This window comes from Cibotium barometz, chromosome 2 (assembly GCF_041138505.1).
Source record: "Cibotium barometz isolate CiBa-2024 chromosome 2, ASM4113850v1, whole genome shotgun sequence".
In the NCBI taxonomy this organism is placed as follows: Eukaryota; Viridiplantae; Streptophyta; class Polypodiopsida; order Cyatheales; family Cibotiaceae; genus Cibotium; species Cibotium barometz.
The window spans coordinates 74,559,558-74,572,800 of record NC_141047.1 but is presented as its reverse complement, the minus strand read 5'-3'; positions in this window follow the sequence as shown (position 1 = coordinate 74,572,800).

Below are 13,243 nucleotides of genomic sequence, written 5' to 3'. Positions count from 1 at the left end.
GTGGAAATGTGGTTGCACAGAATGCAAGTTAGCAATCACAGTCTTTGAGTGGGCTCATCTAGTGGTTCAATTGATAGACCATGGAGTGGCAAGCTGCGTTATAATACCAGTCCTACAAATGTGATTGCCTCACATTTCTGCAGGGCATTCTCATGTTGCCTGACATGTTTGCAAGGCATTCTCATGTTGATGGAGAGTCTAGTGGCTCAGAGATGAGCCTTGATGAGGATCTTGGGATACCAGCTATGAGAACACCTGGTGTAAAGAAGGCTATGGAAGCCATGAATGCAAAGCTGCGAAGATCTGGGAGAGTGAAGAATCCTATGCAGAGGTTTACCTATGATGGTTATGTGGCACATCACTACGCATACATGGCAAAAGTTGTGCAGGTTGTAGAGCCCACATGAATTGATGAGGCTATTGGAAATGTGTGTTGGGAGAAAGCTATGAATGAGGAGATGGATGCACTATATGGAAATGAGACTTGGGATTTAGTGCAATTGCCTAAAGGCAAGAAAGCCATTGGATGCAAGTGGGTGTACAAAGTAAAACATAACAGTGATGGAAGCATAAGCAGGTACAAGGCTAGATTGGTAGCCAAAGGATATGCGTAGACATATGGCATTGATTATGAGGAAACTTTCAGCCTAGTTGCCAAGATGGCAACAGTGAGAGTTGTGATAGCAGTGGCTACGCCAAAGCAATGGTCTTTACATCAGATGGATGTAAAGAATGCATTTTTATATGGGGATTTACGCAAGAAGAGGTGTATATGTTGCAGCCACCTGGTTATGAGGATGTGAGTCACCCCGAGCATGTTTGCAGGTTGAAGAAAGCCTTGTATGGCTTAAAACAAGCACCAAGAGCATGGTCTGACAAGATTTCTGAATATCTTGTCACTATTGGCTTTCATGTAGCCAATGCAGATTTCTCGCTGTATGTGAGACACAGTGATAGAGGGGTTGTGCTTGTTGTCATCTATGTAGATGACCTGATCATTACGGGGGACCATGATGCAGAGATCTTTGATGTAAAGATCTTGCTTAGACAAAAGTTTGAGATGAAGCATCTGGGGGAGCTCAGATATTTCTTGTGCATCAAGGTGATTAGGTCATCACATGGTATTGGGTTACTGTAGAGACAGTATGGCTTGGAGATGTTGTCCAAGTATGGTATGACAGGCTGTAAGCCTATCTCAGTGTCATTGGATCAGAATGGCAAGTTGAGTGCAGATTCAAGAGAGATTTTGGAGGATCCTACTATGTATAGGCATATAGTAGGAAGCTTGATCTACATGATGATCACCAGGCCAGATTTGAGCTATGCTGTTGGGTTGGTGAGTCAGTTTATGCAGGTTCCTTGGAAGCCGCATTTGGTTGAATCAGTATCCCCAAAAATTCTTGATCAGAATTCTGAATTTTATACCAGAAATCCTCGAATTCTATAACCTTGATCCACATATCAATTTGAGGTTCTCAAACTTAGTTTCAGATTTGGTGGAAAATTTGAGTATATTTTTCTAAGCTGGTCACACATTCTTTCCTCGAAACTGACGAAAGAGTTTGGTCTTGGTCATAGTCTGATTCAAGGTTCGAGTCGGATAAGATTTTTTCTGAACTATCTTTCTCGAAAAGGTTTGATAATTTAGTTACTATTTTACTGAATTTCTTTCTTTGAATATTCACTTAATTGATTTCTAAATTAGTTACGAATTCCAATGAGGAATAAATTAATCATATTTTGATCTCAATAGATTTCCTGAATTTGCTTTTTACAATCCGAGTGAATATAGAATGATAAACATTTCTCTCTTAAGAGTATTTAAATATTCATTTATCAAATACTCATAGAATTTAAACATAGAATTTAAGAGAATTCTAATTTTGATATAAAATTCTTTATGCATCTATTTATGCATAAAAATCAACTTTAAGGGAATAACACTTTTATTAAAAAAATCCTTTTATGCATCTATTTATGCATAAAATCAAATTTAATAGGAATAACACTTTTAAAATAAAAAGAATCTCTTTATGCATCTATTTATGCATAAAAATCAATTATTATAAGAATAATGCTTTTATAATAAAAAATTTTCTTTATGCATCTTTCTATGCATAAAAAACAATTTTAATAAGAATAACACTTTTGTAATAAAAATAATTCCTTTATGCATCTTTCTACGCATAAAAATTAAATTTAATAAGAATAACACTTTTGTAATAAAAATAATTCCTTTATGCATCTTTCTATGCATAAAAATTAAATTTAATAAGAATAACACTTTTTAAATAAAAATAATTTCTTTATGCATCTTTCTATGGATAAAAATCAAATTTAAAAAGAATAACACTTTTGTAGTAAAAATAATTCCTTTATGCATCTTTCTATGCATAAAAATCAAATTTAATACGAATAACACTTTTGTAATAAAAATAATTCCTTTATGCATCTTTCTATGTATAAAAATCAAATTTAATAAGAATAACACTTTTCCTTTATGCATCTTTCTATGCATAAAAATCAAATTTAATAAGAATCACTTTTGTAATAAAAAAAATTCCTCTATGCATAAAAATCAAATTATAACTAATATCAGTGATAACTAATATCAGTGATATCCATGCATATTCATAGGTAAATATGTACATGGAGTAATTTGAATATTTCTTTTAGATGCAGAAATGGTGGGAATTACTCTTTTGAAATAACATAAAAACAAACTTTCTTTTTCACAAAATTCTAGAAAATTTTGCCATAACCTCCTTTGTATGGCTAACCATTTCTCATTTTTATCTATCATTTACTTAACTTGATTAACCCAATTTAGAATTATAGAACTCTAATCTACACAATTTTTTAAATTCAAGAGAGTAAACAATAAGAAGAGTTTAATTAATCACTTAGTTAATCTTTCTAGGATTAAGAAAGGTTGGAACGTAAAGAAGAGAAGAGGGTGGCCTTTCCATCAAAGGCATAGCATTTGAATTTAATTCAAACATCTACAAAACATAGCATTTGAATTTAATTCAAACATCTAAAAAACATAAAAATCAAGAAAACCATAGATTTTTCATAAAACAAAGTAAGAAAAATAGCTTACATGGAGCTTGTAAGCTCTTCTTTGGCTTGAGGGATTGAGGGTTCTACTCTTGTTTGAAGCAAGAGTGGCCACCAATTCACTTTGGAGAGGATTAGGCCAAAAACAATTGAATTATTAAAAAATTCAATGTAGATGGCTCAGGAAGATAGGAGTAGAGTAACGATGCATAAACACCATTAAGATTTTACAAAGGGGGATGCTTCTATTTATAGGAAAAAGTGAGCCTCTAACCAAGCAAATTGATTCTAGAATTTTTCATATCAGTTTGGTCAATTTTGACCATTTTTGGGTCAGTTCAGCTTATTTTTTGGTGGATCTAGTTTTTAAAAAGGAGAGAGGAGAGATGAAAATATCTCATTTTATTGATTAAAAATTGGGGGTAATGATGATAAAAAGGCGCCTACTTCATGAGGGGAGATCCCCACACTGAGGTGTCGAAATTCAGTTTTTTAATTGTTTTCTTTGGTCCTTAGTCCACTCTTTATCTTATGTGAGCGTTTACTCAATTTGGGGGTTTTTCTTTTATTCTTCAATTTATCTCCTCCGTACATTTGGATTAATCTTATTGGTCCATTGGAACCTTAATTGGACCATAATCCAAAAATTTCTGAAAATCTAGACCCTTAGGCTAAGGTCCTTTTTATACCTATTTTCAATTAATTCCAATTGCACATTGGAAAGTTCTTTTTGAATTTCTGTTTCAGGGGAAACCATTTTAGACACTAGGAGGATTTCTATATCCAAAAATATCTCAATTTTGAATTACCTCCCTCTAGACATTTTCTCTCTCCAGGCCAAAACAGGGTAAAACACGATCAAAGGGAGGAATCTTACAACCTTATCATTTTGAGAAAAAAACCCTCAGTAGCACAAATGGAGTAGATCCTTATGGACGAGGATCAAAGAAAAGTAGTCATGAAGAACATCCATGGTGGCAGCAAGCAACAATGACAAAGGCCTTTTTACATAGAGGTAGAGGAAGATCAAATAATCAAAGAGGAAGAGGAAGATATAATAACTACCAGCCCAATAATAACAACAATGATCAAGGTACTCTCATGAAGGTACTTATTCTTCTAATGGTAGAGGTGGCTATTCCTCTAGAGGTAGAGGAAGAGTTAGTACTTCCCATAACTCCATTTTGTCAAAAATATGGACATTTTGAGAAAGATTATAAGAAAAAGCAAGTTGTTTTGAAGGGAAAATTTGTTAGCTATGCTAAAGATGGAAGCTTAAGCTTCACAAATTCCAATACTTTTCTCTCTATTGAAGAGATCATAGGCCAACACTGCCTGATCAAAGATCCTCAATGCAGCTACAAAGTCATCGGAAGAGGTTAGAAGCATTGCAAACTACTCAAGAGTTAAGCGGATCAGTAACAAAAATGTCACAACAATGCCAGCTAATAGCTCAACCTCCTTACCTCCATCAAAATTATGGCATAAAATGTATAGTCACCTGAATTTCAATAGTATGTGTTTGTTGAAATCAAAAGGTATGGTTTTGGGCATACTAGCCCTACAAAAAGTTGATAAAGTATGTAAAGCCTATTGTATCGGAAAGAAGTCCAGAGCACCATTTTCTAGAAGCACCAGTAGAGCAAGAGGATTCATTTGTATGTGAGTCAGCCTACGCTTCTTCACTTGGTGGTAATACATACTATGTTTCCTTCATATATGATTCCTCTAGATATGCTTGGGTTTTCTTCATGAAATCCAAAGCTGAAGTATTTGGCATTTTCAAAGAATTTTATGTTATGGTTCAGAATATGAAAGGTAGAAACCTCGAGGTCCTTAGGTCAGACAATGGAGGTGAATACCTCTCAAAAGACTTTAGAAAATACCTTCTTGAGCATGACATCAAAAGCGACTGACTTGAAGCTATACACCTCAGTAAAATAGAGTTGCTTAGAGGAAGAACAAAGTCCTATTTGAGTAAGCCAGGTGTATACTAAAGGAGAAGAACCTCTCCAATACCTACTGGCCTGAAGTTGTTAGCATAGTATGCTATTTAATGAATAGATATCCAAGTGAAGAATTCTAGGGCATCACCCCATATGAAGCCTTTCATGGACTCAAGACTCAGATTTGTTATCTCAAAATATTTGGCTGTTTAGCTTTTTCTCATATTCTAGATATAAATAGGAAGAAGCTAGTCCATAAAGTGTGTGTTTGTTAGTTATAGTAGTGAGCATAAGGATTACAAACTCTATGATCCAATTAAGAAGGAGACATTTGTGTCAAGGGATGTGATATTTGATGAGCTTGCCAGCTGATCAGTTGATCCATCAGATGCAGACACCCCTTCTTCATCAGTTGCCCTCATCCTCTAATTCTTAAGTTCCATCATCATAGTATGCCTCCTTCACATGGTATGGGCCAAAACACTATGGTAAATACTTCTTACCAACCCACCTTTCACGACAATGTGGGGCCCCTCCATACATGCACCCCGGCGTGGATAGACGCCCTGAGCACATTCACATACCCTCTTCTCTATCCATCAAGGATCCATTCCCATCCCCCACCCTAGAACCACCTCCCCTTGTGCCACATCTTGACATTCGAAGCTTAGCATAAGCTCTAGGAAGGGGAGTGTCACAACACTTGCATCCATAAACATCACATACAAAACCTATGTGGGCAAAAAATTTCAAACTTTTGCCAAAATTTTGCAGAGTTGGAGACTTTGTATTCCACAACTAGGTCTTTAACCAAATCCCAATGCCATCCTTGAGAAGCAACGTATCAGGAGACCCAAGCACTGGTGTAGAGTACTACCATGCTCACCTTGAACCGCCACCCGTTTTTTTCACCTTTGATCCAGTACCTGAATGTGTGCCGTCCCCCATTGAACCTCAACCTCTGCACCAGGTCAGGCACAAGAGCCCCCACAAATTATCAAGGTTGCAGAAGATCCGTTCGCCAACATGATGTTGACAAACGACGGTTTTGCCCCTCATGCACCTCCTCATCCTCCAATGCCTATTCTACAAATGACCAAGCCCAAATCCCATGTTCACATTGAACAACTCAATGCGAACAGTGACACAGAGTCTGACAGTGACTCATGAGGTCCACACACCAAATTTGCTGAGGTATTTTATTCTCTTACTGCAACCAACTCTCAGCCTCCACACCCGTCAAATAAGGACCAAATTGAACTTACATATACTATTGGTGGTCCACCCTATGATCAAGGCCCCTCCCCTCAAGAAGCTCTTACTCATCAATGTGACTTAGCCAACCTCTCTACCTTCCTTTCCTCTCCCAAATCCAAATGCACATAGAAACCTTGTTAAAAGGTAGTCCAAATTTACGGAATGACCTTTGGGATTGGATGGAACACAAACTACAGGCTTTTATGGAGGAGGAAGCTCCCTCAGATTCCTCAAATGAATCTAAGCCCCATCATCTAAACTTACTCCATCACCTCCACCTATAACCCAAAGGTGCACCAACAATTCACGTCATTGCGCTAGGACAATACTTTGAAGGTGATGACACAAACGCAGCATTGCCCATTTCCTATAACGGACATGTGGTCAATGGCATCCTCGATAGAGGTGCTGGTGTAAGCATCCTCACACAAACATGTTGGGAAAACTGGGGCTTTCCTTGGAAGAAGCTGGGTCTAGAACACTACAAGTATAAACAACTCCGCTGACAACATAGCTACCCTAAAGCTCCCCCAGGGCAAGGTAACAATGATCCTCTGGGAGACGGCGAGTGCCTCAAATATGACCCTCTACCCGCACCAATGGCTTCCACAAAGGGTATCCTTACACCCCTCACAATAAAACTGGTAAGCATTCCACTACCCTTGAAATACCACCAGACCTCAACCCACCAAGCATATGGATTGGACTCCTGACTGCAAATGGTCTACAACGGTGGCAACACCACATATATCATATGGTCAGCACCAATCTCATATTCTTAGAGGCATGGAAAGTTCTTCGAAAACCCACATAAACAAAATAAGACACTTACATTCAATTATCACAGCTCATTTCTCACACAGATTGCGCTTTTACTAATTGAGAGAAATTAAGAAAAAATCCATCACCTCCCACCCTTGATTATAGAATTCAGATAGTCTTACTGGTTTAGCAATCATGCTATGACCTTCCATGCTCCTCTCCTTGCTCTTTCAATCAGTATGGACAGATTAGGAAGAGGATTAGTGTTGAGGAAGGTGGTTTTGTGGTTTTGAGAAACCCACTAATAGTTTTCCACCTAGTTTTACCCTTTGGGCAATAGGTAGATTTGGGCAATAGATAGATTGATCGAGATTCCTAGTTTTAGCCTTTGGTAGAGAGATTCCTAGTTTTAGCCTTTGGTAGATAGATTGACTGAGATTACCTAGTTTTACCCTTTTACCCTTTGGGTAATAGATTCATGGAGATTGGTTATCTAATGGTTAAAAACAAATCTAATTTCAATCGATGAATAAACATAAATGAATAAACCTATTCTTCTTTAATTTAAATTCAAGAAAATTACACCTGTATTTTTCTTCAATTTAAATTCAAGAAAATTACACAGCTAGCTAGTAACCCTGTCTATCATGCGAGGACCAAACACATAGAGATCCATTATCATTTCATAAGGGAGAAAGCGTTGGATGGACAGATTGATTTGTCTTATGTGAAGACAGATTGGCAAATGGCTGACATATTCACTAAGTCACTTGGGAAGGACAAGTTTGAGTACTTCCGAAGACAGGCTTGACAGGCTTGGAGTACGAGAGATGGATATGATGAGCTTGAGGAGGAGTGTTGAGAAAGAAAAGTGTTGATAGCCCAAGCTCATCTTCTTCATCTATGGCTATACATCATGAGCTTGAGAGGGGCTCTTGAGATTACAAGGTCAATGACAGCTACAGCCAGGCACGATATGTGCTGGCATGGTTAGATAGCAGCATGTGTGTGACAATAAATGGCCACGTCCAGCTGGCCACAGTGTGTGGACATTAGATAGGGTTATTTGGTGTGTGAACACAACAAATAACATAAGGCAAGAGAGAAAGAATAATATCACCATCAACACAAGACTGGGTGCAATCTCCCCCCGACGTGTGTGGCTCCACCCCCACGCTGTATTTAAATCATATTAATAAATTTAGCCCTTGGAGCCATAAATAGCATAACTTTTCCAAAATTGGGCTTTTACAAAATTGAACCTTAGTCCAATGCTTTTAAAGCATCTCATAAAAAATAATCCTTGCCCAACATATGTACAATGGACCAAACCATACAAAGTTAAATATTTAGCACACATGTGCTTGGCTAGATAATCTCGTCTAATGTCCACCTTGGTTGTCTTGAACCCATGATCTATAAACATAATCCACAATGTTAGATCACAATTACTTTGGAATCACTCACAAAAATAATTATAACAAATGGAAATCATTCACTACCATGCTTCACACATGAACCATGCATCACACATAATTAATTGGATTTACTCCCATGATAAAATATTCTGAAAAATCTCACTCCCGTGACACAAAGTGCTTGCAAAAAACTTGTAGAGCTATTATTGGTCTTAAGATGACCTCAAATCCAAATTTAAAATCACCATGAAGGGCACCTCAAGATGTGATGGTGTACCGTACTATTGTGCCTACTTACTGCTCTTGTGTAGTAGCCACTTTTGCAAAGATTTGCTTCTAAATCAAAGGAAAAGAGATGATTTTACCCTTATCCATGTATTCTTCCTTTGCTTGCCTCTTGCTTCCTTTGCTTGCCTATTAAGATTTTCACACGAAGCAACACTTTGATAGCATGAGAAGGATGCGAGGGAGAGGATGAGCTCCTTTTGCAAGCAAACACACACACATGAGTAGAAAAGCACACATGAGAGATGGATGGATGAATTTTCTTCTATTCTCTTCTCTTCTCTATAGCCATAACATGAAGAGATAAGTGAACATATTATAAGGGAAAGTAACTCTCCTACTATAACGTATAAAGGTCAGCCTGTAAACTTGGGGACATACCCAAAGATATATAATGGGTCCAATCACAATCACATGTGCTCTACATTAGACCCATCATATATTTGCAAGTGTGCCCCCATTTTTTAAACCCAAGTTGACTCCTATTTTCCCAATGTGATTGGTAATGACTAATCCTTTGCAAACAATGACGAGTCATCTTAATGTTCTGTAGATGCTTGAACTTGACACTCAACAACCATTATAGCCCCTAGAATTCCAAACTCTAGAAATATTATATAATCTAGGAAGGGGGGTTACGCAAGGATGCACAAGGAATGAATGGTGATCTTAATTTAAAAGAAGCTATGCATGGACCAAGTAACTCATCTCAAATCGTGGACATAGATATCTCTAAGATCATGGTGGAAAAATGATGGATTAACTAATCGTGTTCAATTCATGCAATAGTTTGAGTGCTCGATGATGCAAAGCTTTTGAAAATCTAAATTTCCCCACCAAGACATATACATTGAATTTGTGCTTAGTGAAAAAGCCTAGTCAATGGTTCATCACTTTGATACTTTGCGATTAAGAGATTTTTAAACTCTAAAGATAATATTTATTTATGAATTCACTAAGCAAGGCCCTAGGTAGAGTGCAATAATAGAGAACTCTATGTGATAGAGTAAAAACCCAAGGAAATAGTAAAGAATACATTTTGTGCCTTGTGAGGACTAGGAGAAACTCAAATTATGTGAGGACCAAGAGAAACTTAATGATGCACAAATGAACCAATGTTTCCTCATGGGATTGAAAGAAACATTTTGCACTAATTAATCACAATCTCAAATCCAGATATGTTGCAAAAACAAGTAATCCATTTGAATTGGTTAATTTTACATGCTCAAAGCTACCAATTTTAATAATGCATGAACAAAAGGTACACTTTCAAGCTACCAATTTCAATAATGCATGAAAAATCATGAAATGCATGAACAAAAATCACACCTTTATCACTCTAATCCACACCAAATGGAGCTTACAACTTATGGTTTTTGAGTGGATTACCATAATTACTAAGCTATTTCTTGATTCAATGCAAAAAATCAAAGCCTTTTGCATAAAAATCATGCAAATCACTTATTTTCTTGATGATTTACAAATACAATGATCGTAAATAAAAACTAACTTCAAAACAAGATCAAAGGCAATAATACTAACTCATCAACACCTTCAAAACTATATATTTTTTCAGAGTGCGACCTTCTAATTAGCGGTGCCAAACATGTTCAAGATAATAGCTTACCTTAGCCTATGCCAAAACAAGTGTCGTTTCTCCCTTTGTTCATAGAGCTATAAATGTAACTTCCCTTGTGGTGGATACATTAGCTCATCATTCATCGAGTCTTCACTCTATTTGTTGCACCCATAATGCTTCCATGGCTATGGGGTGAAGAAAGAGCTCTCTTTACCTGGATGAAGGCAAGAAGAGAAGAGATTTCAGAGTGGTTGTCTCTCACAAGAGGTGGGTAGAGAAGAAGCTAATGAGAGAGAGAAACTTACACTTAAATCTATTCAAGCAAATAAACCATCAAGCATGTAACAATCCAACAAAAAATAAGAAGCAAGCAAGAATAGAGAAGAGGGAGAGCTCACTAAATGCTTAATGTCAAATTCGTCTTATGTTCAAATGGCTATGGGGGTGAAGAAATAGATCTCTTCACCTAGATGGAGGCAAGAAGAGAAGAGTTTTCATGGTGGTTCTCTCTCACAAGAGGTGGGTGGAGAAGAAGCTAGTGAGAGGGAGAAACCTACACTCAAACCTATTTAAACATGCACGAATCCAATAAATTAAGCAAGAGTAGAGAAGAGGGAGAGCTCACAAGAATTCTATTATAAGGGAATGAATGCTTAATGTAAAAAATTAACTTATATACAAATGACTAGCTTTCACACTAGGCCATTCCCTTGTAATAGAATGCTAGTCATTTGTATATAAGTCAAATTTGACTTATATACAAATGACTAGCTTTCACATGGCCACTAGTTCTAGTCTTAAGAAGTAAGTATATACATGGAGCTTCTGATTTCCCTATTTGGCATCAAGCTTAGGGGTGGGGTTACTTCATAAATTTGAGTAATTTCTTATAAAGAATATGCTTCTATTACATGTAGGTAAGATGGTAAAGCACCTTATGCAGGTTCACATGGCCACTAGTTCTAGTCTTAAGAAGTAAGTATATACATGGAGCTTCTGATTTCCCTATTTGGCATCAAGCTTAGGGGTGGGGTTACTTCATAAATTTGAGTAATTTCTTATAAATAATATGCTTCTATTACATGTAGGTAAGATGGTAAAGCACCTTATGCAGGTTTACATGCAAGTAAGATGGCAAAACACCTTATGGTAAGACAATGGGTGAAACCATGTTAATCGTGGGGCGAAGTAACACAATGCAATGCCAAACCACTCTCAAGAAAGAGAGAAGAGAGGATAAGCAAGAGAAGAAGGGGCGATTAGAGTAAAGCATGCCCAAACCCCAATCCTAAACACATTCACACATGCTAGATTATAGTTATTACAAGAGAGATTAGAGAGAACACTAAACTCTATTGCAAGAGTGGGGATTATTAAGCTACAAACATGAGAAGTTAGCTTTTATAGTTGCAAGAGAGATTAGAGTGAACACGAAAGTCTATTTCATGAGTGGGGAGTGCATGAGTGGGGGATTATTGAGTTACAAACATGAGAAGATAGCTTTTATACCTCATAAACCTTTTCTCACTAGGCCGCACGAGAGTAAGTGACCCAAGACACCCATTATTAACTACATGGCTTTTTCAAGTGTTTGGCCTTTCTGCCTTTCTAGCCAGGTTTCCTAAGTATAAGATGTGGGAGCACCTTAAAAATTCTCACAATGCCAAATATAAATTTTGATATAAGTAAATGATGAGAATTACCTAGGCCACCCAAGAGTAAGTGATGTGAGGCCCCCATAACCAATTATAAGACTTTTACAAGTGTTTAGAGTAAGTGACCTAAGGCTCCCATGACCAATTATAAGGCTTTAATAACTTTCTAGCTAGGTTCCTCATGTTATGACCTTGTAGTACAACACCTGGGAATGTTTAAAGAGCAGTGTTTAAAGAGTGCTTACAACGTCAAATGTTGAGAACTAGAGTATAAGTAAAGATGCTCATTACAAATTATGCAGATGTTATCACAATGAACCATGCAAACAAAAAGTGGTTAATAATATGATGTATAAGAGTTTGTGTATTACCTCTCGAAAAAGTACATATATGTGAATTTTGAAGAAAACCTTGGATGTATTAGAGTTTGTGCATAGTGTAATTTCTTATTAGCTCTTATGCATATTAACTTATGCATTAGCTCTTATGCTTTAAGAGAGTTTGCATGTAATCTATACTGCATTGAGAGCTTGTGTAATCTCTCATATGCATAATTTCATGCATTGAGAGTTGATGTAGAAGCTCTTATGAATAATCTAATGAATAAGCTCTTAGGAATAATCTAATACATTAAGAGATATTGCACAAGAGAAAACATGTAAACCCTTACACATTAGCTCTATGCATAATCTAATGTATTTATTAGATCCATATAAAATCTAATGTATTAAGAGCTAATGCATAAGCTTTAAGCTTATGCTCCAATATCTAAGAGCTACATAAGCTCGTATGTAATACACATAAGAGCTTACGTATATTGCATTAGCTTATAAGAGATAATGGATAATCTCTTATACATAAGAGCTTACGTAGTAGCTCTTATGTATAGAGAAGGGATTATGTGTTTGTTTTTTGCATTATGCATATAAAATTAAAGAAGAATTCAAAACCATAGTACACACAAGGGTGCCATGTTAATATGATTATTGGAAAAGAGAGGATGAGAATCTTTTCATAGAGTTTTTAGTATGGAGAAGAGACATGTTTGAAAGCTTTTATGAAAACCTTCAAATAAAATCTTATTGTTATGATAAGTTATTATTATAACTTTATGCATATAGCTAATGCAAATTGTTTGAAAGCTTTATGAATACGTTGCAACGACCATATGTTAGTGTAGCGGTTAGAATGGAGTTTTAGAGTCCCCAAGTTGTGGGTCTAAATCTCCCTTATGCGAGCGATGGCACTTGTGTGTGTGTGTGTGTGTGTGGGTGATAACAT